Genomic DNA, 26,690 nt, shown 5'->3' on the forward strand with positions numbered 1-26,690 from the left:
CCACTTAGCACACAACACAGCCTGTCATGCTAACGCCTCTATTTCATTTCCACTGCTGTTTCATCAATGGACCAAGTCATTTGAATCTTTGCAGGCTATATGATGTAAGCAGGTTTTAGCTTCGTCCTTAAGTACTGTCACCTGCAGTCATTAGGTATCCCATTTGCACTGTGCTGCTGTTTCCTGATCTGCTGCAGTATCACAGTTTACACTCCAACACAGTAACTCGTAGACAAGCACACGGCCCCATCTGTGACCCACTAATGGGCCGCAGCGAGTGCCTGCTGAAATGGATACCGCGCGCTGCTCTGGCCTGCCCAAGGGGGAAGCATTCTCCAGGGCTCTGACCTCAAAACAGACCTGCTAATCTGTTGGACACCTGCCTTCTTTCTTTAAGGTCTAGAATAGTTAGTGCACTTCAAATGCCCAAGATGGTTATCAGCTAACAGTATACTCTAAATTTTGTTACGCTGACACGGGTGTAATTACTTGACTTCAAAGATCAGTGCGGCAACAAACACAGACAGGCACCCTAGCAAAAATGAAACCCAGCTGTTTGCATTGGCATCAGGGAGGGCAACAATTGACCTAAGTCCTTTCTGCAGTCACAACAGCACCTGAGAAACACTCCGCGGGGAATCGCTGAATCATTTAGGTCAGCAGTGCCCCTGGGTTCATCTGCTCCAACCCCTGCTCAGCAGGGACACCCAGAGCAGGGTGCCCAGGACCACGTCCATATGGCTTCTGAAGATCTCCAAGGAGGAGACTCCACAGACTCTCTGAGCAGCTTCTGCCAGTGCTCTGCTTCTTGGTGCTCAGAGGGAACCTCCTGTGCTCCAGTTTGTGTCCACTGGCTCTTGTCCTGACACTGGGCACCCTGGGAAAAGCCTGGCTCCATCCTCCTTGCATCCTCCCTTCAGGATCACTAAGAGGTCTTCTGGCTGAACAGTTCCAGCTCTTCCAGCTTTTCCCTCCTCTGAGACCCTTCGCTGATCTCCAGTATATCTATGCCTCTTTTGTACCGGGGAGCCCAGAACCGGACACAGCGCTTCAAGTATGGCCTCAGTGCTGAATGGTGGGGAATAATCACCTCTCTCGACCAGTTGGCAGCACTCTATTGCACTCTATTACTCTGTGTCCAGGTATGGAGCCCCCAGTACAAGAAAGGCAGAGAGCTGTTGGAGAGGGTCCAGAGAAGGGCCACAGAGACGATCAGGGGACTGGAGCACCTCCCCTATGAAGACAGGCTGAGGGAGCTGGGCTTATTCAGCCTGGAGAAGAGAAGGCTGCGGGGTGACCTCATTGCAGCCTTTCAGTACCTGAAGGGAGCCTATAAACAGGAAGGGAGTAAACTCTTTGAAAGGGTAGATAACAGCAGGACAAGGGGGAATGGTTTTAAGTTGACAGAGGGAAGATTTAGGTTGGATGTCAGGGGGAAGTTCTTTACCAGGAGAGTGGTGAGGTGCTGGAACGGGCTGCCCAGAGAGGTTGTAGATGCCCCATCCCTGGAGGTGTTCAAGGCCGGGTTGGATGGGGCCCTGGGCAACCTGGTCTAGTAAACGGTGAGGTTGGTGGCCCTGCCTGGCAGGGGGGTTGGAGATCCATGATCCTTGAGGTCCCTTCCAACCCAGGCCATTCTGTGATTCTGTGATTGCAGCCCAGAGCATCATTCCCCTTTGCAACAAGGGCACGTTGCTCTCTCACAGTCAATTTGGTGTCCACCAGGACCACCAGGTAGCCCCATGTAAGCAGTTCTCAGCTGTGGTTATCACTGGATTCAGTTCAGTAAAGCCTGTATGAAAGCTTAAAATAGTACCCTTGAGAGCGGTATAGGGGCTTTAGAAAAAAATAATGATAAGTTTCTTAAAAATTAAGAGCTAATAGGAATGGATGAGTTTTAAGAAACTTGAGTAGTCTAAATCCTAAATCTAACCAGGGTAATCAAACTAAGGCTCTCAAATAATTCAAGTATCTTTCAGCAGCCATATGACAGGGAGCAGGCACTTTCACTCTGGTCCATGCAGTGGGAGACATGCAGGAACACTGAATTCTGAAGAAGATATGCATCTCCCAACTGAGGCTGTTCCAATTCAGTGCACCAGAAGAAACACAGCACCCTGGATGCAGCACAAGACCACACACCAGCTCTTTCAGTTCACGAGTACACACTGAGTATGCTCTATTAACAAGCTACACATCAGGCCAGCTTCTTAACACAATGTCACCGCGTGCCAAGGGCCGCATGTTGAGAGCAGTTCTGAGAAAGCAGAAACTGAAGCTGAGTTAGTGGTAAAAATGGCATCTGTCCAGAAAGGTCAAAAGTGAGTAGAAGACCTTGTTAAAAAAAATAAATCACATCTTCTTCAGCCACTAAAGTAAGCATATTATGCATGCTAACAAGAATTTGTAAGAAGTAGGGAGAGGTGTTATTCTGCAATCCTGTAAGAGAGAAATCTGAGAGCTGAATAACCCCTCCAGTTCTATCTCTCCTACTGTAAAGTCAGGCCAAATACAAATGCTTGACAAAACTAGTGATAATCTAGGGGAAGTTGTACGCGAATACCTGCATGGTTAGCTCTGAATCACATTTAAATCCTCAAAGCTTAAACACCAAATTCAACAAATGCCTCACACGTGGCCGCCCCCTTCCCCCCCCCCCCCCCCTACCCACATATTGTGGCCATTTAATGTTTTAAGTCAACAAACACACTCTTTTGAAATGCTTCCTTCCACTGTCAGTTTCATCACCTGCCTTCTCATTTCCTAAATAAACAGCTCACGTGCAAAGAAAGCTCCTTCCTCTGTTTCTCTATTGCTGTTTTCAGACGGAACAAAACAGGAAGGGTGAAACACTTAAGAAAGACTTGAAAAAATTCTCACCCAGAAAAACATTGGAAAGTAGATGCACAGTTCTGACAGTTCAGCTATACTTTGTTAGTGGTAGATGGCAATGAATGCCAAGAAAAGGATACCAGGCTTCTGAACAGCCACCGCAACCTTAATGAATTACTGCCTTAAACAGGCGTCCCATGGGAAAACTTGTTTTGGTAAAAAAAAATGTTAACACCCTCTCAGAGCTTATGGCAGGTATTCTGGAACCCTTGTGCCATTCAAGTACACTTCAAAGCTCCCCAGCCTGTCCCAGTCTTCACGATGCACATTTTGCATGACTGCCCCCAAGATTCAAAGGAACTGTTGGTCTTGGTGGTAGAAATGGCTATTTGTTTGCATAAGGGTGTCTAGTTATCGGAGCATTAGTCCCATTGCCTCCACAAGGCACTTTTATCAAGGGCTAAATCTAGCTTTTGAACGTAAGAATGAGAGGCAATATTATTAGCATTTTTGCATTTACTAAAATTGAAACAGAGAACATCTATGAAGCTTCATAAAATATTCAAAGGACTTGTCCTGCTTTGTTGTCATGATGTAGGGAAAGACTGAATCACACCTTTCATAGGCAAATCTAATATTTTATTTTTTTATCCCGAGATGCTGCAGTGCCAACCAGCAGAATAACCAAGTGGACGCCAAACCGACCTTACAGCAGACGCTGTTCTATCACCACGAGCATTGTTTAGAAGAGATTACGTTGCCCAAGGACAGCCTTTGTCTGAAGAAAAAAAGACAGTGGTTAGACACCTCTCAAGCTGTTTTCCTTTCAGAACCCCACCCCCGGGGCACACTGGCCTTGTGTTTCTCCTGCCCACAGATGACAAGCTAGAAAATGTTTAGAAGAGGGACAAGTTCGATCATTTTAATTTCAGGGAATCCTGCCTTTCTTCTAACACTGTCAGAAATTCTCATTCCCAACTGTAAAGTTACTGCTAATGCCATACACACATTAGCTACCCAACTCACGTTCATCTCCTTAGAGGTTTCTATTAGAAGCTGAGACAGTCCCACTAATACCCCCTGTGCTGTGCTGAGAGGCCAGTTGGTACTTCCCACATCTTTGTATCTCTTGTTTTGACACCCGTATGAGGCTGCAGCCGGACAGCCCCCGTGGTCACAGCTGAACAAGTCTCCAGGCTAACCGGCCCTCCAAACTGGGCTGCTCTGGTGGCTGCTTTCAGAGCGGCCTGCATGTACAGGATGTGCTCCCAGCCCACCCCAGCCACATTATGACACTGCTTTAAACAGACACAGGCAGATAACTTTAACAGGGCTGGGACAAGTGACTTTTTGCATGCCTCTCTGTTTCTATGTCCAGCATGGCAGCAGCACAGAGCTGCAGCCTCTGCCACACCACATTGTGAAGACGTGGGCTATGCTTACAGCTATGGACCTATCCAAGACTGGCTGGAAACCAATGAGGAAACAAAAGGAGTTGAGCCACTGGAAAATAAAAAGTAGTGTTTTTGTGAAAGGTTTTTCTGAAATGAAAAACAAAGGTAAGTCAGCAGAGATGTTTCCATTGACAAGATGGATAGGGGACAGAACATCTCCTTCCATTTCTGATGCCAAAGTGGAATCAGTCCCCATTCTGATTAACTGAGACAGATCTGAGTTCCCTCTGCATGGAACTTTCCAAAACAAAATCCAACCTTGTTTCTCCTAAAAGGAATTTTTTGTTGTCATTGTTTTCCCTTGACAGACATCACTGTCAGGTACAGAGCCAAACCATTAAAAAAATGGACACCTACTATTCCAAGCCTATGAAAACTACTTTAATCACATTAAGTATAAGACTTGAAAAAGCCTCAATAAGGGGATGCTGAAAGTCTATTTTAATACTTCAAAAGAAGCAGAATACTATTTTCAGTGATGAAACCCTCTAAACATCTCAGTTACAATACCATCATAGATACAGAACTATTTTATGTGTCATGTGGAAGTCAAGAACACCATCGACTTCATAAGGACTAAAGCTCTAAAGAAAGCTATTCTGAGATTACATGCAGTTAATTGCAACGAATCCCATTACTGCATAACAGTGAATTGCCAATTGCATGACGAACAGTGACTAGATGAGGGCTGTTTACCTAGCAGAAATGAAGTAAAACATGACAGTTTAAAGTGAAGTTTCAGTACTCCTGAAGTGGCAGTGACTTTGCTTGGACAAACAGTTATCATCAGGACCATAACAAAAGCTATCACAGCTGAATTCCGGTGTCACTTCTCTCTGAGCTGACTCAAGCAAGCACAAGCAGGATTCCAGTTTGGTACAATTTCAGAAAGCATAACTAGTCAGACAGCTGTACAATGTATTTTGCTTTCTAAAAGTAAATTTACAGTTTTAATGCAAATACCAAGCAACTATCTCAGACATTAGAGCACGCATTATTTACACTGCAATACCATTTACATTTAAAAAAATCTGTACTGCTGGAGAATGGACAAGAATATGTTTCCAAGTCTGCATCCAAGTTGTTACATGATCCTCTACGTAAGGAGAATCATCCCCTTTTCTCACCCACAGTCTCTCATCCATCTTTGCAGGAGTTTCAGATACCTCAAAAAATAGGACAGCAGTTCTCCTCAAAAGAAAACAAAGCCAGTCAAATCTGTCTCAGTACACTCTTGACAATGGACACGGACCCAATGCAACTACAGCAAATTCAGATTAATACCATAGTCAGGAGTTATCACCCAGCTGTAAAGACCAAAGCTCAGAATGTGCTAAACATACTCAACTTAAAAAATGACTAAAAAACCAAACATACAAACATCCTTTCCAAAGAGCATAAATGTGGAAGGAATCAACTAGAAATGAATTACAGGAGCGTATGTTCAGTTGTACGTGAGGTCCTTCCCAGTAACTAGAGTGACTAACCAACCAAGATACCACTCTACTTTTCTTACTGCATCTCTTAACTAATAGTTGTCAGTGTTTGACTGTAAGCTCCTTAGAGCACAAACTATTTCTTTGTTCCATATCTGTATGCTATCAAATTCAATTAGATCCAAACGCAGCAAGGCTTCTCGAGCTCAAAGCAATATCAATGGTAATTGTTGACTAACAAGAGAGTTAAGGGAAAAGAATCATCTTAATGCACGTTACAGCAAAAAGAAGAAAACGAAATTCATAAAATGAATATTCCTCCAAAATTGAGTCAGTGTAAAGTTTTAATCTTTCCTCTGCGCTGTGTATTTTGCCACTTCTCAGAACTGAAAAGGATGACAAATCCATTTTAACGCTTTTAATACATTTTTGTCCCTGTTAAAAAGGAACTAAGTTTTACAAAAAGGAGGTGAAGGGGTGAGTGGGTGGTTCCATGTAGTGAAAAAACCCTCAAAATGATGCTTAGCTGACTCACTGGCACATGCCCAGTGACGACTGTAACTCAGAGCGTGCTGCCGCTTAACTACATTCATTTCAAAATAGCACTGGACTACAGGCTTCCTAAAGTCTAACAGTGGTAAAGCTTGTTTTGTTTTGTTTTTTTCCCCCTCATTAGTAAGCACTGTTAAGGAATAGCATTAATATAAAGAGAATAAAACAGGCCATCCATCTTTCCTTATCCGGAGCTACCAACGACCTACCAGTACAGAACCTCCTTTCTACACCCAAGGACTCAGTTTAACCACTTCTCAGGATGCTTTTTAGAACCATAAACAAACTTCCAAGGGATTCCATTAAGATCAGCTATGATCCTAACTTTAGATCTAGACTGAGACACACGTAACAGAAGATGTAAACCTTCTTTCTTGCTTCTAGCCTCAACACAAATCTCAGCTGAGCTGTGCATAGCTGCAATACAGCTGCATTGTATTCAGGAGGTTTTCATGAGATGGATGATCTGCAGTATTAAACATGAAGAGTATTTCAAACAGGAACCCAATGTTTTCTGGTACAATTTAGTTTTCCATATCTTAGCAGCCGTGTCTCTTCTTGATATTAAATAGAGTCGGTGACATAAGAGATGGCCTTCCTTTGGGTTTCTTTAAGCCAGTGCTAGAAGGTAGTTCCTACAATAGAATTTAAGAGCAAAAGGTCAGAGAAGTGCAAGGCAAAAGGAAAAACCCTGGAAATTGTAACTTAAAGTAGCAGCAGTTCAAACAAGCAGTGATAGCATCTCCCTTACACGTCATGGTTTATTAAAAAGATTTAGAAAGTCTAATTTAGATTTCCATTGTTTATGCCAAGTTTTTTTTTCTTTGCTTAATTAAAATAAGTTGATGCGCAAACTTCTGGGTTTTTGTGTGTCAGTGCTACCCTACCTGTGTGCGATTTGGGATCTGTCATAGCGTTCTTCAGTTTTATTTTCTGTTGTGGGGTTTCTCTTTATTATTATTTTTTAAGCCATGGACAAATGTTTCAAATAGCCTATGCATGGGTTTAGCAAGGATTAATGCTTTTAGTGCCAAACATTCAAGTCTGTCTTTCTGAAACTACTGAGCACCTTTGATTTGGAAGCGCTTCAGGAATTTCATACATCTTTTAGTGACAGTATGAACTAACGGCACTTAAACAATATAAGCTGGCTTTGTGGTTTAACCCAGCAGGCATCTCAGCGCCACACAGCTGCTCACTGTGGGACGGGGGAGAGTCAGAAAAAGGCAAAACTTATGGGCTGAGATAAAGACAGTTCAACGGGACAGAAATGGAAGAGTAAGCAACAATGCTAACAATAATAATAGTATATACACAGTAAGTGGTGCAGTTGCTTACCACACTGTGGCATTCCAGACCTTGTCAAGTTACCCAGCTCTTACTTCTTGGACATTTCTATCCATTAAATTGCCTGTTCCCCATGGAATTTCTTTAGGTGATGTACTGAGTACATGTATGTGAGTACATAGTACTGAGTCTTCCATGAAAGCAGTAATGGAAGAGATACAAGCATAATCAAGTGACAATGTACCTGCAATTTACAGCCCTCAGAAATCAACTCGATATTCCTGTTAAATGCAAATCAGGTGACTGCTCATATTGTTTCCAACAAATAAGCAACTTACATAAAAAGAGCTTTTGCCAATGGTGAAGATAAAACGCAAGTCTTTCAGAGCTCAAGGCCAATCCTCAAGCTCGTAAGTTAAATAGCAACAAGTAGAAACAACTTCACAGCATCATCAAAATACATTCGATGTTCTCCCTCAGGGGCTTACGCAGAAGACATTAAATACATTCAAGCAGAAAAGAAAGAATGTGCCATGGTTGGGATAACAGGGTTCTGTCCCTTTACAGCCTGAGAATGGTTGCAAGGCTGCTTTGTGCTGCACAATCAGGAAAACGAAGCCTTGACACTGCCTTGGAAGTTCTTTGAGACGCTCCAGAGAATAAAACAAATAAAGAAAAGGAAGTATTTATTCAATTCAAGGCCCAAGGCATCTTGAATGGACAAGGAACCTCCTTCCTCCCTTCCATCTAGCCTACCCACATAGTAGGAATTTCTTCTGCCATAAAATGGATTAATGGAGTCATCATTAATTAATTAGTCAGTTAAGCAAAATAAGAACAGTATGGTGTGGGTTTTGAGAAGATATCTTTCTGTCTGGAAGGCCAGGGACAGGCTGAAGGCAAACACAAACACCCAGACAGAAGGCCGCAATGCTTGTGAGCTCCAGTAAAATCTGTTTTCATCAGTTCTTAATCAGTTTCTAATAGCACGTCATTGTTTAGTTTTATATAGAAAATTGCACCCAATACTGAGATAACATTAGCTTAACTACCAAGATAATATTAGCTTAAAGCAATCCGACACCTGCATCTGCGCCACAGCGGTCAACTCCACCTGGAAGCGTCACATTACACTTCATCTTTCCTAGAAGGGCACTCACACGTGTATTTTGAAGTCTAGAACCTAGGAGAAGAATAAAACACTAATTTCCATTCTTCATTATGCAAATTAATCTAGATAGCAACAGCTCAGGTGTCAGAGACATAACTCAACAAGAAACACATGTCCCGAATTAGGCATGGCCGAGCTTCCATTTCCTTGAGCGTATGTGATGTCTGACATTCATTTTCAAACACAGCGCTGAGATGTTGGAAGAAGGAACACCAAACGTATCAGTTTAGATTCTCTGCAGAAGTAGCTACATATCTGGAACTACACATTTCCAATCGTGAGCTATGCTAAAAGGGACAGCTAGAAAATGGGAGTGTCCCGCGTTCTCACTCCTTTACTGAGAGCCCAGACTGAGTGCTCAAAATCAGTGGTCAGACATACAAACCTGTCGAGTTCAGCAGATATACTGTACTCTGCTTTCTCTGAGATGTCTCATGATGAACATGCTCTCTTTTTCCCCAAAGTAGTCATGAAAAAGTACATGTAATATTCATTTCAATGAAAGTAGCAAGCATGCAGAGCCTTTCATTCTCAAAACCACCTTGGCATGTGTAACTTTCCCTATGAGAAAGTATTTCCTTCCTTCATTTTGCAGCCCTCAACAGAACTCAGAAGGAGATTAACTGCCTCATGATCCTCCTACTGATCATGACTTGGGGAAAAAAAAACAAACCAAGATCAATCAGTGGCTCTTAATGCAATGTCATGTTTTACTGCCCCACAATAGCTTTCAGAAATTCTCTGATGTTCACAGATGAAGCTTTTATTTCTCATGTCTAAATTATCTGCTACACGCATGCAATAAGGAATTACAATTGGGTAACTCTAAGAATACTATTAACTTAATAAATTCCAGACTGTAAGTGAATGGCCTCTTGGACACTTCAGTGCTGTTTAAAAGCACCAGCTGTAAAATAACTAAGATGTTTACCTACCCAAAGCACCTAGCCAAGACAAACACACGAGTATTCAGTAATGAAAGCCACCTGCCATCCCCCACACCATGAGTTCCGTGCCAACACGTCGTATATAATGAGACTGACTGCAAACGCTGATAAGTATAATTAACCTTCATAACCCTGTCTTTGGCCTTGAACATTGAAGCTGAATTCATCTTGGAAACCAATTAAAATGCTAAGCAGTCTGTACACTTTGGGACTAGAAAATGGCATACTGCATTCAATAAAAATATGAGAAGTACAATTGTCTCCTCAGCATCAAGGATTTGCTGGTTGTTTAAACAAAAGTCTTAGCTACATCATGCTTTTAAATAATTGAAGAACTCTCCAGATCTCCCTTAAAGCCCTGAAACATTTAAGATTTATGCAGAGATACAGATCTCCAATCTCAACACAACTGAAGGTTTAACAAAAAAAAAGAAATAGGCAAAGAAACAAAGGAAAGAGTTAAGTGTGTCACAAGGTTTGATGCTGCCTTTTTGTGCTTATCTGTAATGACAGACATCAGCTGTATCAATACGGGCCAAGGGCTCATTCTCAGCTCACACAGCACACTCTGCATTTAGCCTTTAACTTCATCCTCCCCCAGTAGGGTGCCCTTACTCATTCTGCCCCTCGATCCAATATTGACAAGGAAAGACGCTTAAGATTTATGTTGCTGAAATGGCCTTTCTAGGGCTGATGGTTTAAATGAGCAGAACAGCAAGGCAGGCAAATGGACCTGGAATTTTCATTTTTCTGAAGCTTCTAGATGAAAAGCATGGAAAATATTGGGCTACAATGCTTAATCGCAAGGTAAGGCTTCAGATAGACCTCACAGCCAGCTAAAGGCTGCCTACATATCGAGAGCTTTTTAGAAATATATTTAAAAAAAACCCAAACATTTCAGAATGGTCAAGTCTCCTTGGAGATCACTCCTATAATCCGTCTAGCTTTAGGATAACTGTAACATTCTCAAACCACATGCCATCGTCCATTTTCAAGGATATTTCTGAGTGTTGCAGCATTCCAGTTTAGACAGTGCTCCAAGCTGATCAAAAATGGTTCTGACCATTTAAAATATCTAGTTAAATAATAGCAGGATTTTTTTCATGTTACTGAGGCAAAAATGTCCTTAGGATCTTTACGGTGGATGTCATATTTCCTCTTAGAAAATAAAACAAACATGTTGTCTTGCCATGAAATTCAGATGCTTGTGCATCTCCAGCTGTAGCTTAGGGTTTTTTTTTTTCCCAGCCCCTTAGTTTTGTCAAAGTTGGAGCAACCTGTATGTTATTCTATTACCACATCCCCAGATAATGAAGGGAATCAAAGATTATAGTCACATCCCTATCCCATAGCCATATCCCTCACATCCCAAAGCAAACGAAAGCTTATCACAGACCGATGCCTGTACACTTACACGAGCATTTCAGAGCCTACACACCTGACCAAGTGGTATTTTGCATGTCAAAATACAAACACTGTCACAGAGGGAGAGCAAAAGCACTCTGTAGCTTTGCCTAAAAACAAATCACTATCATTGCCTGCTTTCCACACTTCATGATCTGAGCTCAAAATTCGTATTATAAGATTTTAAGCCAGGTATGAAATTCTGCTCATTCAGTAACATTACAATTCATTACAATACATTTTTCCATGCTATTCTGTATAGGAGGCTGCCACGTAAGGACAACAGGGGTAAAATCTGTATATCTTTATAGTTGATTATTACTTCTATTCCTTCACATTAATCATCATTGCTATTTGCTCTGGTACTAATTAAATTCATGGTTGTTGCTGTTTTTCCAGTTAAAACAGTAGGTAGTGACATAACTTTTTTGACAGAAGGAAAAGTAGGTGATCTCTAATTCTGCAATGAACCTGAGCTGCTTATCACCATTTAAAAGTTACTACTCTGTTATACCATCACAATATTGTTTCCACTAATCTATGTGTATATCTTAGTATAATTTTGCTCATTAACTAGTGCAGTTCAGAGTCTTCAGTGCTGTCAGCTTATCCTTGACAGCTAATGTACATAGCTGCACTGTAGATGGCAGCATTTTATACAACTCACCTCTTTACCTTGAGTTAAATAGTGCAGTATAAAGGATATACTTCAAGGTTGCTGCAAGAATCTTCAATTTAAGCATTTGCAGAACTTACTGTCCATAGTAAGTATACAACATGTATCAGTTTGAAAAACAAAACCTCGGTTCCTTCTCCACTGAGGAAGGACCTGCACCTTGATGCTGATCAATCACAAAAATTTAAGCTACTGCAGCTGAAATAATATCCTTCAAAAGAGAGACCCACAAACTGTTCCTGTGCATGCAATCTGAGCATCCTCAGACATTTCACTTCAGCTGACCAAAGCCGAAAAGAGCTTTTTGTAATCATCTAAATTCTCTGAGTCTGCAGTGTGCCTGGGGTTCTGGCACGGACTTCCCTGAAATTAGTGATCTTCCCAGCAAACTCTGGAGTTTTGCAATGAACTCTCCAGCTCCTTAAGTTGACTCTAGCCTATTGGCCACCAGCCTGCTATGCAGACCCTGCCAGGAGCAGTCACTTTCTCCAAAAGGTGACTTCACACACCTCACAGCACATATGGCATGAGCTTCACAGAAGTAAACTATCACTGGAAGCAAAGAGCAGTTCAGTCCAAAAATCAAAACAAAAAACCAACACAACGAAAAGAAACAAGCGAACAAAGACACAAATCACACTTCACTTCCTTCCCTCCCTCCAAGACTTCACTGATAAAGAGACAAATTCAACAGTCACCTTAATGAAGACTGAACTATATTCAGAAATTCGTTTTATGAGCGAAGAGGTTGCTTCTACCACACATCCCCCAACATCTTTAAGATGTATGAATCACAACAGATGCTACTCATCCTTGGAGAGACAAGCTAAGTATCTCAAGTCTGACTTTAAGACAGAAATATCTTCTAAGGCAACAGTTTACATTTCATTCACCCACAAGAATCTAACACTTTTTATTTTATTTTTTTTTAATCTCAAGAAATTACACTGACTGTCAGCGCTGGAATTGTAAGCATTACTTTTGAAACCCTCAAAAATGCCTACAATGAATAACAGTTGGGATTTGCGTGCCACGTCTCAGATGTTTCAGCTATCACTTCTGGACACTGTACTTTGGGTGTAGTGTCAGTTCTCTGTCACTCGAGCTTCCTTCCTCTGCCGTGACTACCAGCACCAAGGCTTTGTACATGCTGTTTCTACAAAAGGTCAGCTGCCAGATAGCATTCCACATTGAGATTTAAAAATAAGAAAAATAAAAACCTCAGCCTGTAATCCATAGTTCTCAAGAATAACAACTGAGTTACCCTTTGTACTGTTACCTTCAGATGCAGCAAAGCCTTCCTGAAGTTTAAAACTAAAAGCAAAACTGAAAGACTCAAAGTTTCAAGAGCCCTAAGCCTCCCCTTCCTACTCAGCAGACCCCAGTGATGATGTTGCAGACAACTTACTGGTCTTTTTCCAAAAGCAGAATAAGCCATTCAGAAGCTTAATTTTTGAGCTGGATCTTCAGTAACCTGAAGACCAAATCACTGTTGTAAGCTGTGCTGAAGGACTCGCAATACAATCGTTAAGTGTTCACAGCATGAGATTCACTAAGATTATATGAATTCTGTGCAGGTACTAAGAGAAAGGAAGATTCCACAATTTATTACATAGAATAATTAAGGAACAGAGTTAAAAAGATATGCCAACACCTGGAAAAAAGTACTGAACTGGAATTCATCAAAAACATGCTTCTTAAATGTGAAGCAGCAATTTGCAACCTGTGAGCTGAAAGGCTGGCAGTGCCCAAATGAGAGGCCCTCTACAAATGAAGAACCAACCAACCAACCTCACACACCTCAAGCCTCACTGCCTTACGCTTCCTTCTTTACATAAATAAAACACATATATTTTATCTAAATAAAAGCATGTGTTCCTGTTCCAAGCTGAGAACCAGATGGGGTTGATGACAGCTGTGTCTGTACACTCATTTCTTTTCATCAGTTTTTCTCCAATTTTATAGGGCATCTTATTGCTTTCCATTCTGCTTTTTTTAACCTTGCTTGGCAAGCGTAAGCTCCCTACATGGAGCTCCTTTACCTCAGTGAGGCTCTCTTTTGTAATGATAGGAGAATCTTTTTTAAAGAAAAGCATTATTTCTGGTTGATGATTTCAAAGCTCAGTCTAAACCTCTTACACAGTAGCTTTGTGAGTTATTCAAATGAACAGAATCTGCACTTTGCTTTTAAATATCGTACACCTGAAACTCATTCATTCCCCTGAAGAGTTTCTACTCCTGGCATTGTAACACAGTTGTTTGCACTAAGATTTACCCACTGTTGTCACAGCAGCACAGTCGGAGCAGCTCTGTATAAGTCCAATCTCCAATCACAGTGCTGTCTTTACAAACACCAAGCAGCACATCCTCATAGGAAGGTATGCTTGGAGTCATTAATTTAACTCACAAAGCGTGCTTCAAGTGATATTGGCTTCTCTCCATAACCATAAAGACTGCAGTTTTATTACTGATGAGATATTCATTTGCTCACAAAAGAAACATCACAAAAATTGTAATGCCTGTACAGGAGAAATGTACTGCTTCATGAGTCTCTCAGCCTCTAACAGATCAAAATGGTCAATCTAGTAACATTACAGCAAAATGTTGAAGCCAGAATTACTGGTTTAGAATTGCAATGTTGTGCACACTGTGCAAACTCAATTTAGATTTTTAAAGAGACACGAGTCAAAGCAAAGAGTTATCTCTGAAGTCTTCGATTTGCATCATAGAGGTTATACAAATTTGCTTTGCTTACCCACACAAAAGCCTCTTTTTTCCAAAGGAAGCTGCAAATAATATGAAGGACTTCGGGTGCAGCCTGCCCCTACTGTTGTGCTTATTTGAAGGCGACAGCTCTGAACAGATGACTGTCAGTTCACAGAAAGGAATTGGTTTCTGATGCATATATGTACATATATACACTCCTACATGCGGACTATGTTCTACAGGTTCAGCAAGTCCTTGCAGTTAAGCAGATGCTTCACAGGCATTGTCAGTTTCACAGGCAGAGAGCACATACCACTGTCTCTATGTCACTTGCAAGCATATCACCTTAGAAAAAACAGAAACACAACAAAATCCACCCTCACCCCAAACCAGTAGCCCTCCACAGTGTCTGAGCTATCCAGAGGGAATACAAGGTTATGATTGTTCCCTCTTCTAAAGCTATATCCTTCTGAAAATAGCTAAGGCCACAATTAGTCATACGGTGCCTAGAGTTGCAAGAAATGAGTCGGAAATCTCCCTGCAGCCATTTAACCATGATCTGTGTAGGAGACCAGGGCCGAAGAAAGATAAGAAGTTATTAAGGAAATCAGAGCACACAGTTTGAATGGAACTGCAGGAGAGGGTAGAGAGGACATACACCGCAAGAATAACCAGCAATCCCAGATGTCCTTTCCTAAATAAAGCTAACACACAGAAGGCACTCAGCATCCTGCTCAAGCAGAAGAGGAGAAGCAAAACAGACAACTCAACTCAGGCAGAACACTGTCCACCAGGTGTGCGTGCAGCCACTGTATCAAGTGCAAGTCTTCATTGACAAAGGGTATTCCTCCATTAGAGACGTGCATGCTGGATCCACCTCAAGTATTCCCCGTATCAGCCACCAGCAGCATGGTCAGGAGGGCAGTCACGCTACCTTAACCAACACACTGTGTCAGGTGAGGCTTTTACAGCTCTCCTCTATCCTCCTTCTGCCCCCACCTCTGTCACTTAACTTTCACAACCGCTCCAAACGGAAAAGAATACGATCAGAAAAAAAAAAAAAGGTAATGTGCCACAAAGAAGGACAGAGCATTGTGATTTCTCACCGCAAGCAACCAGCATGTCTTAGAGACTGGTATCTAGAGAACTGGCAGAGACATAAGTCTGAACAGCAGCACTGATCCTGAAACAACTTCTTGCACACCTCATACAAGACTTCTACGACTTCTGATGCACAGACCTCTCTCCTTCCCAAAGGTCTCCTGCATTAACTTCTGATGATGCATGCTGTTACTCAATCATACAGCCCACGGTAGCAAGATGTAACACATTTGCAAAATTTGGAAAGAACCTGGTCTACGATACTCAGAATAACCACATGTTGACAGTATAGCTCACGTAACAATGCCAGGCATACTGGTCAAAGTCAAATTAGCACTGCATTTCCCCCAGGTTTTAGCAGTGCAGCCAATAAGCAGTGCTCCGCTATGTCAATGTCAGCTGTAAAGAGACTGATGTGTTAGAAATAGCAAATTCTCACCCAGCCCATGTCTGTTCCTGACCGGCATCCACAGAACTTCTCCTTTGCAATTTTTCTTCCCAATCCTACCAGCTTTTTCTGAGTCTTCAAAAAGACTTTTTTTGGTTTAAGCTTTATTGTAACTGCTTCAATTCATACACAAATTTTGTTTCATCTAGGCTTGAACCAAACACTTAATAATTACTCAAAGATCAGTGACAATGATGTGCTAAGAGGACTAACAACTGTGTCCCTTTTTTCAGTTCTTGACATTTTCATCACACTACTATTTCACCTCGGGACCACTCCCATATTTTTAAGACCAGTACACTAGAAAAAGATCAAATTTCCCTTATTTACCATGCTCCACATACCATCCTAACATCTCTGGATATTGTATTCTTCATTTCCACTTGGACGACACCTTGATTTAAAAAATCAAGTGTCTTCCGAGTACATTTGTATTCTTACTCTTCTAGGTGATATTACAATAACACATCTTGAGTGTCCAGTAACCCCTCAAAGAGTACAACAGTAGCTTTTAAGGTTTGTAGGAAAGCAGGCCCACAATGGCATTAGTCTTATACCCCCCAAACAGCTCAGCTAAAAGAATTTGGAAAATGTTTTGTGCAAGAAGGATAGATGGCATCCCTACCCTTCCCATTACAAGGCATTTAAAAGCTAATTTACTTTTTCATCGTCTTGTGAAAAATTGAGGCAGAACAACTCTACTTTTTGTACAGGCCATGAGCTTACTCAAAGCAAAGGATGGCTGGTATCAGTCTATCCCAATGTAAGGCAGTATATAAAGCAAAACCTTTCTTCTGAAGTACTATCTGGATGTGTACATTCACTATTTAGTGCTGACTACGCTACACCAGTTTTGCTGCAATGACATACACCATATACCGAAACCAGGAATCACCAGCAGACCTCCATAATATAAAGTTCACAGTCATCTTTTTGTGTTCTATGCTAGTATTGATCTAGCATGAAGTTCTTAAAATCATTTAGTTAAAAAGATGACAAAGACTTCATACTTTAAAAATTTTATTCATCTTTACTGGAAAGACTTCCTGATACTTTGTTTTCATCAAGGAACCTAAGCATAATGAATTACAACAATTCTTTTGGCCAGGCTCCAAAAATGGACTTAACTGTGTTTTATTTGCTTGGGTGGGGTTTGTTTTTCTCCCACAGAATCACAGAACTGTGGGGTTGGAAGGCATCTCTGGAGACCATCTAGTCCAACCCCCTGCTATGGCAGGCTCCCTACAATAGGTTAGACAGGAAAACGTGCAGGCAAGCTTTGAGTATCTCCAGAGAAGATGGCACTGCAACCTCTCCGGCCAGCTTGCTCCAGTGCTCTGCCACCCTCACAGTACACAAGATTTTTCTCATGCTGTGATGTAACTTCTGTATTCCAGGGTATTAAGACCTGTTACCTCCTCCTTCCCTGTTGCTGAGAACCACTGAAAAGAGCCTGGCCCCATTCCCTGGGCATCCACTCTTCAGATATTTGCAACTGTTGACAAAATCCCCTCCCTCAGTCTTCTATTATGCAGGATGAACAGCCCCTCATCATCTTTGATGCCCTCCGCTGGACTCACTTGAGCAGCTTCCGGGCTCTCTTGAACTGAGTAGCCCAAAACTGGACACAGCACTCCAGACGCTGCCTCACCAGGGCAGAGCAGAGGGGAGGATAACTTCCCTTAACCTGCTGATCATGCTCTTTTTAATGTACCCCAGGATACCACTGGCCTTCTTGGTTCCCATGGCACACGCTGCTGGCTCATGGCCAACCTGTCGTCCACTAGGACACCCAACTCCTCTGCAAAGCTCTTTTCCAGCAGGTCAGCCCCCAGTCTGTACTGATACATGCAGTTGCTTTTCCCCAGGTGTAGGACTTTACATTTTGCCCTTGTCAAACCTCATCAGCTTCCTCTCCAGCCTGTCCAGGTCTCCTGAATAGCAGCACAGCCTTCTGGTCACCCTTCTCAGCTTTGTGTCGTGGTTTTTTTTAGTTGTTTTTTTTTTTTTTTTTTTTGCTGTTTAATTACAGGGCTGTAATCAAGTGCAGTTGACAGAACTAACTGAGACACTAGAATCTATAAGAATGTCCCTGACTAATTGGATTTATTTTAGTTAATAAACTACATTGAAATTATTTGAATATGTATTTCTATTTCATTCATTATTATTAGATTTTTTAATTAATGTAAGGCAATTTTATAAACCATACTATGGGGTTGGGAAAAAAAGAACAATAGTGACACGATTTCTAAAACAAAGTATTGAGTAACCAAATTCCAACAGCAGCAAAGTAGGCACTGAAGACAAAGAGATTCATAGCGTTATGCCAAAATCACCAAAGCAGCAGCACTCACAAACAGGTAAATACACCAACGTAGGTATATACTGAATGCTTTCCCAAGCTCATTTCTTCTCCCTTGTTACAGCCTTCCCTATTTTTCTGAACACTTCAGAAGACAATAGTTCTAATGCTTTTACAGCTAATGTGTAACTTTCGAACATGCACCAGCAGTGCCAAAACAGCACTGGAAATGCGGTCAGAATATAACCTGTATTTGGACTACTTGTTAGATGCAGTATGTGTCGAAAATACGAAATGCTTGGTAAAAAGATAACACAGACTTAAATCTGAAGTTTTCTGCAATATCCCTCAAAAGCTGTCTCTGCTGCTTACAGTAATGACTACCACGCAGTTTTCTACAGAAGTTCATTTAGTGACAGAAAATATCATGCGGTTACATCTTGCACAGCTTCTTCAGACATTACAACCCTGGGCAAATGCATGGCAGAGTGGAAGCAATGCTGGCACAGCCTTTATTTGTACAGAAGTCCTGTGGCTCTGTAAGAACTTCACCGTGTGAAAGTGAGGTTTAAAAGTTAGAGCACAGAGCAAATGACTTCTTCCAAAAAAGTGAAATTGTACGTGCACAACACTTAGAGGAGAAGCCCATTTCCAGCGTGCTTGGCTGGCTCCACTGGCTCCCTTCTGTTGGGCAGGACTGAAGCACAACAGTTTCCATTGCCCATCCATCTGCTGGACCACAGATACCATTTTCTCAGCAGCCATTTGTGAAGTAGGGCACGGGGTGCTGAGCAAAGTCTGTGCACAAGCGCTGCACCCTTGCAGTGGAAAGAGTGTGGATGGCGGTGTGGAAAAGAAGCAGACAGTGCTGCCATCCTCCTTTGCTGGGAGTCCCTTCTACAAGCCTAGAGGCACACTGGCATGCTCTCTAGAAGGGACAAAAGCACAAAGTGAACCCAATAAGTAAATGAGTTGCCTCTGTTCCGTGACACACGTGACAGTGGGAAGGAGTGGGAAGTAAAAGTTGAACTATTAGCAATCACAGGCAGGCCCCAGTACATACATTACATGATAGTCATGGCATGATAATGTATTTATTTCAACCAATATATTTTCTCTACATTATTAGTATGCATTGTTAGTAGTTGATGACACTACTCCAAACATTTATCTAAGCCATCTCAGCTCTCAGCAGGACACAGATAAACTAGCTCTTATGATGGCTTCCCACTGGAAAAAACAGAGAGAAACATCACAAGAGCTCTTGACAATGCAAAAAGAAACTTACATTGAAGGCCTTACAATGGAGCTCTTATCGGACAAAGGTAATGTCACATGAGGAGGGAGACTGGTGATCTTCTAGGCCACATTAAATATTTGCCTTTAGGCCGCATGCACTCCAAGCAGTCCTTCAATAACAAACAATGGTAAACCCATTCCCCTGGTACAATACAGCACTGCAGTTTTGACCCCCACAGCGACAAAACAAAGACCTGTAGTTTATCTGGTCCAAATGTTTCCACGTCTACACAATATCCTAGCTATGCTTCCCATGCTTAAGAACAGTGTTTGCTTTACAAAGGGTAAAGGTTTGCAGGCCACGCTGAAAGAGGAGCCGCATTGCTCTGCTCTCCGCAGCACACCCCACCTCACACAGAACAGGCCTCCTGCCCACATACCTACCACACAGCAGCCCCTCAGGGCCCCAGCAGTGTGATGTCTCAGTCCCCCGGCTCAGCTAAGGGGACCAGTCCTACAGCACTGATGTCACTGCAGACAAGCACCATGCAGATCTCTCTAATTGCTGCTTGTGCCAAAGAGAACGGAGACCTGCAAGCAGCTATTTCCATTGGTCAGAGCTATTGAGCACTGCAAAAGTCTTCTATCCACCGAGTGATCTTCCCCATTACTTCACAGCTGGAAGAGGGAAGCTAAGCTCTCACGTAAACATATGTTTCTTAATTCAGCGCCACTTGACGAGTATCTAATCACACACTTATGGCATCATCACATACTTCTGAAAACTTGCAAAGGCTGCAAGAATGTACATTCTGAGCATATTAACCAAAAAAAGCAAGAAAGAATCCTCTGTGCACTGCCTGAACAAACACTGCCCATGCTTTGCCTAGGAGAGTGCCCACTTTGCCTGTAGAAAGTATCCTTATTACTACATGTCATAACAATAATCAGAAAAAAAATTCCACAGAAAATCTCCTGGAAAGGAACCTACTGTGTACCTGGCCAAAAGCGTTCATGTATCTTAAAAATGAGTCATATTACTCCTTCAGGATGCTGCCAAGAACCTTCAGTAATTCATGAATTACACAGCAACTGAACCTATATTCACTTCCCAAGTCTCATATTAATAATGACACCCCTATTACTTAATATCTAGCTTTAAGTAACATGCAGTTTGCCTTAACTCTCCAAATCATCTATAAACACATAGGTAAAGAACATCTTTCTGAGGAAAATATGGTAGCTGCTGAGATGAGGCACTCCATAGGTGTTTATAAGAAAAGCCTACTGTACATTGGAAAATCCCAGTGTTGGAATGATGCCATTTGAGGAGTCAAGTAAATCATCTGTGAGTATTGTTACTTTTCGGGGGGGAAAGAGGGGAAAAATGTTGCAGAACTTACTAAAGCTATTCCTAAGGAAAGACAATTAAAGACCAAACCCAGTCAAGTGTCCTCTTCAGTATACTGGGCACCAGCTTACTATCAGCTTCAAACCAACGAGCATTAAAACCAGCTTTTATTCTGAAGCACAGTTCCTTCAGCAAACACACTTCCTTAAGATGTGTAACAATACTTTTATTAAAAAAAATTAATTCATGCGTTTAAATTAGGAGTAACATAGATGCCCTCTGAATTCCAAGCCTTTTAAAAACCAATCAGCTGCTCTTCAGAATACCACAGTTTCTGTTTGCAGGCAAGGAAGAGATAACAGAAAGAAACAAGCTGCTTTCCCTCGCCTCAACTGAACAGCCGTATCAACATCTTCTGCATTACTTCAATACAAATGCTGGGTGACAGGATTACAGCACTGGAAAAGACATGAACATACAGATAGTGCATGAATTTACTCAAGCCTAGATGCTGTGAGAACATGAAACGAGATACGGTGCAGGGAAATGGTTGAATTAAAAAAAGGGAGAGGAAGGTCACATACACACACTTCAGTTCTGTGTCAAAGTCACTGCAAACTCAGGAGCTTTCAAAGAGACAGATGGGACATTTTTACTGGGTGGATGATCAATACTGCACGTTGAGGGAAAAGACAAACTAAGCTAAAACTCACATCTACCACTAGCAGCATGAAGAAAATGAGGCTTATTTCTTCATCTTGTACCAGAAGTCCACATTGCTTCCTCAAAATGAAAAATCTCACTTTCCAAATGCCTCTTACCATCTGTCAAACACTTCTAGTTGCTCTCAAGAGGCTTTTTTTTATGCTATCATATACGTTACATCTGCAACAGATTTTCCTGTTATAGAGTACAGATGGAATAAAACATTGTTTTGTAACAAACATAGCAAAATACCGTGCAGAATTCAAACTGCGTGCAATCCAGAACCAGCTACTCTGAGCAGAATACTTACGACTAATGTATCTGCTGTTAATCAGCACCCTATTACAAGAACTGTTTCCTAAACATCCTTCAGTTTATAAGGTTCAATGCTGCATATATACCTTCCTCTTAGAGGTGAAGGTCAGTCCTTGAAACACCAAACTCCTTCAAGTCTACAGTAAGAAATGACAAAAAATGAATTAGCTGAGACAAACTACTGGAAAAGTATGCAACTTGCTATTACCGTGAGTTGGCCAAGTGTTTCCTTTAGATAAAGCCACAAGCAGCTGCTTCTACTGAGTTTAAATTGATCGACTTTTTAGGTAGAGAAACCATTTCCTTGATCAGAAGTTGATTTATAAAAAAACATCTCCAAAATGATGCAGATTGTTTAAGTCTGGGCTCAAAGCAAGTGCACAAAGTAACAACATATTTTCCCTTGTGACAGTAATAGTGACAGTAAATACTAGTTTTTCAAAGGAATTAACTTCTTTTTGTTAAATACTTTCTGGTTACAATTAGACCTTCTGACGTCTGAAAAACTTGTAAAAGCCACACTAGCCTCAATAGCCTCGTAGCTTCTCAAGGAAAGCAAGAGGCCTTTCAAGCAGCTCCAGCTGTAAGCCCTTCACTCTGCATTAGTGGAAGAGCTGTAGCAGCAGAGGGAAGGAAGCAAACTACTGGCAGTAAACAGAGATGCTACCAACTTTACCCACAACACAACAGCAAAAGAAATCACTCAAGCAAAATCCAGAAGCAGCCCTCTAAAGGGAAGCAAAGCCTCCAGGAAAAGTCTTCCTCACCCCTAGGACTGTGTATCTCTAAAAGACAGATTGCTGACACACAGACCAACAACTATGTGTTGTTAGCTATTACTACATGCCTTGTAGTAAAAGAAGTTAACTAGAAAGGCTGTCTAACAAAATAGAAAAGTTTTACTACTTCACTATCAGTATGAGCATAGAATAAGAAAGGGGGAGAAACGATGGGTCACTCAGTACAGCACCATTTGACATTTAGCAGCAGGACTTCTTTCTTCCTCACCAACTCACTGAATCCCCCTAGGTGAAGAGCTGCACCGCTTGGTTTCCTCTAACAGCAGGGGCTGCATAAGGACCCATCTCAAAAAGCTTTCAGCTGCTTCCCATCTCCTTAGCAGGGCATCTGCCATGGAAGCGAGACCTTTGTAACAGCACAGCGTTACATCTGCCCAACATTTACATAGTACCATTTTGGGAACACAATCATCACCCTCTGTACTGCTCCTATTACATTGAACGCAGCTTCAGAAAGATGCCCACTCTTAGGAAGCTTACTGCCTAGTCTTAACTACTCTGATTCTTAAAAAACAGCTCTCTCTGCTTCTTCACCAAAGGGCTTTTTCTGTTTTCCTTTATTAATATCTTCTCTGCTGTTCACTAGAAGTTGTTCTGCTTTTAATCAGAAATCTGAGTACCTCAGGGCTTGATATAGGCTCAAAAAGAAAAGCCAGTTGGTCCATTTGGAATAGTTAACTATATGATGTCATGTGTTTTCTGTATCAAATTTATTTTCTGTTCCAAAACAAAAGCCCAAGAGACCAACATGAGAAATGACTTGGCGGATAGCCTAACATGACAGATTTCACAGCACACGGGGGAAAAGGGAGAAACCCCCTCAGAAAATTACCCAAGAGGTGTCAGAGAACAGTTGTGTGAAATGCAATACAGAGGCGGGCGGTGGGTCAGCCACCAGGAAAGAGAGGAGAGCCAAATCAGCAGCACAGTTGATTAAATGTTGGCTAAGTGCTCCACACAAAGATTTACCAGAGGGAAAGGGAGCTGGAGCACGACTCCACAGGGCACAAGCACGCATAGGTTCTTGTACTGGGTGACTGTGTGAGCATTTCCTTGAAAGAATGACAACAGACAAAAAAAGAAAAGTCAGATGCTTACACGTACTGCATCCCCTAACGCCCTCCTTGACCAGTTCAACAGAATATTTATTGCCTCCAAAACACAGCAGTCCCCAAACTTCAATTTCCTACTGATTGCAGCACTTCAGCTCCCTTAGGAGTAAAACCCAGAGGCAATATGGTAAGAACTAATGTAAGACCACGAGCATATCAGCCTGCCTTTCACCCTGGGTCAGTTCCCAGTAAGAAGCACACAAGCCCAACAGTTTTTCCCGCAGCCTCAGGAAATTCTTCCTTACACAGTAAAAGCTAACAAGTTTAAACAAACACTGATGACAATTGAAGCACAGAACACGAAGTACCCCCAGAAGTTCACTGCTGTGCGTGGACACGAGAGCTGCACGAGAACTTCTCATCTTCTGAGAAGTTCATTTTACAGTAATTTGACAGGGAAGAGCGTTTAAACGGAGCCCTTTACCTTAACCACGTTTGACAGAGGAAAAGAAATACATATATTGCTTGTTGTATTCTAAGTTATATCTGTCTGAGCAACTCTCTCTACTCACAGCACCTACGCAACTCCCCAGCGAGACAAAAATTAAGCCAGCGCCCACAGGCGTGTGAAGTGCAGATTGGTGCTTCGGTTTTGAAACAGACTGCGTTAAGTTAGCGCTCAGAAAGGAGCTCTAGAAAGTTGTTTGCTCAGAAAACAAACTGCTTCAAAGCTCGGGAGTTGCGACGCAAAACCAACGTGAGACCAAAGCAGCAAACACCCTCAGGAGCTGGCAGGGAACTCTGAAAAGGAGCAGCACGCAGTTTCTCCGGTGCCCGTGGAAGGTACCGGGTGTCGGCCACACACAGCCACGTTCTCCTCCCTCAACTCAAAGCAGCGCGGCAGCAGCGCCGGACTCTCCGCAGGGCAGATGCACCCCGTGCCCGGTTCTGCTACCACTGACGCCGGCTGTGAGCCTCAATTCAGTACCCCCGGCCGTCTTACCAAAATTCTGAACGTGAGGTAGACGTCGACCAAGCATCAGCAGCGACTCAACTGCGTAACGGCGATCAAACACATCTATATCTGCCATACTTCAGTTTAAACGACCGAAGTTAGGAGAACTTCCAAGAGCGAGCAGAGGCCTCCCGCCCTCCTCCCCGAGAGCCCGTTTCGCTCGGACCGCGCTCTGCGAGCGGCACAGCCCGCCTCAGGACGGCGCCGGGTCCCGCGCGCGCGGCGTCGGTCACCGCCGAGCTGTCAGCGGCCCCTCCGGGCGCAGAGCCCGCCGCAGACCGTACACCGCGGGGCTGCGGTTCCGCCCGCCCGGCACGCGGCACTCCCGGCGCGGGGGACGGCGGCTGCCAACCCCCGCGGGACCCCCGCAGCGCCCAACGGCCCGCCCGCCCCGCAGCCCGGCAGCCGCCGCCCCCGGCCGAGCAGGCGGAGCGCCCCTCCCGCGGCACCGCGGGGCCACGCAGACGGCCCCGTCGCCCGCTCGCGGCCCGTCCCCCGCGCAGCCCCGGCGGGGCGCTGGCTCACCTGTCCCCGCGGCCGAGTCCGGGCGGGAGACGCGGCTCGGCCCAGCCGGTGCGGCCGGGAGCGGGAGCGGCACCGGCACCCCTCCCCGCCCCCGCGCCGTCCCCGCCCCTCTCGCTCCGCTGCAGCCCCGCCCGCCGCGCGCACGCGCCCGGTCGCCGGTTGATCCGCTCATCCGCCGCCGCCGCGATGGCGCGAGCGCAGGCGCGCGCCGCCCTGTCACGCGGGTGCCGTCGGTGGCTGGGCGGGGGGAGGGCGCCGGGAGCTGCCCGCGCCCAGGGGGACGCAGGGGAAATGGCTGCCAACGGGGAGCGGGCGCGGCTGAAACGTTTTGGGGCACGGTTCGAGGGAGGGCTGGCGGAGTGCTGCTGAACGCGTCAGCGGGGGTTGCAGGGGACGTCTGGAGATCGTCGAGTCCTACCCTTGCTAAAGCGGGCTCCCTGCAGTCGCACAGATAAGCGTCTAGGCGTGGCCTGAATATCTCCACAGGAGACTCCACGGCCTCTGTGGGCAGCCTGTTCCAGCGCGCCGTCTTCCTCACAGCGAGGGAGTTCTTCATGTTCGTATGGAACTTACTGAGTTCAGTGTCCCCTCGTAGCAGTTTAGCCGTGTGTGTGTTGGTAATATAAACCCCCGGCTTATAGATCATGTTGCCATATTTAAAATAAAACAAATGCATACCTTGGGTTTTCATCGCCTGCCAGTTGCTATAACTGGGAGCAGCTGCGAACTGCTGAGTAACCTTGGAACTCAGCAGCATCCTCTTTCCACTTATGTCAAGAGGGATTGCTGTCAGTACAGACAGAAGAGATTTGGTGCCTCCAGTGCTGCCCAGCTAACTAGCGGCACAGAAATTGCCAAGGGATGAATGCTTCCAACCCTGAAAGTACAACTTCAGCTCCATCTATTTTTCAGCGTTATCCCATTATGTGTCAGTATCGCCAGGAGTCCATTATCTCGGGCCGATGTTCCACTCACAGTCTTTTCATTCTGTTCCCCAAATAGGCAGAGTTAATTAAAAGGCTGAGTATTCTTCCAGCAGCACTTCTTTTTCTTTTGAATAATGCCTGTAGAAATACCCACGTGTATCTCCGGCTGCAGAGTGTTGCTTTTCCCCTCAGCTGCTAGGTACAAAATGCTGAAGAATGCAGCCAGCAATTGTTTTCATTCTCAGACATAATTTGGAGTTTTCCTGCACGAAGCTTTCTATAATTAAACACCACTTCTCGCCGAAGGAGGCATTGGGATGGGATAATTCTCTCTGATGAGAGGTACACACGCAGGCTCTCGCTGTTCAGCTTTCATTCACAAGGCTGTGGCCTCGCTAACGGCCTGAGTCTGGCAGTGGGAGGCGGTTGTGTGCAGTTTGTGA

The 26,690-nt window shown here is 43.5% G+C and overlaps 1 protein-coding gene across 16 annotated transcripts in view; it reads right to left on the minus strand.

Moving 5' to 3' along the window:
* Nucleotides 1-25,408, minus strand: part of OSBPL8 (oxysterol binding protein like 8) — an 82,438-nt gene extending 57,030 nt beyond the window's left edge. For 9 of the 16 annotated variants that reach the window (XM_046912656.1, XM_046912650.1, XM_046912644.1 and 6 more), the window contains exons 1-2: nt 25,322-25,408; nt 3,538-3,610 (exon numbers count right to left, since the gene is read on the minus strand). The gene's annotated coding sequence lies outside the window, so the exon portion shown is untranslated. Of the gene's footprint in view, nt 1-3,537; nt 3,611-3,858; nt 6,910-8,645; nt 8,745-24,784 lie in introns of all 16 variants that reach the window. The other 7 variants (XM_040651240.2, XM_015283179.4, XM_015283163.4 and 4 more) reach the window with 3 other exon arrangements.
* Between the last annotated feature and the right edge of the window lie 1,282 nt (nt 25,409-26,690).

The sequence above is a fragment of the Gallus gallus genome, chromosome 1, assembly GCF_016699485.2.
Source record: "Gallus gallus isolate bGalGal1 chromosome 1, bGalGal1.mat.broiler.GRCg7b, whole genome shotgun sequence".
Lineage (NCBI taxonomy): Eukaryota > Metazoa > Chordata > Aves > Galliformes > Phasianidae > Gallus > Gallus gallus.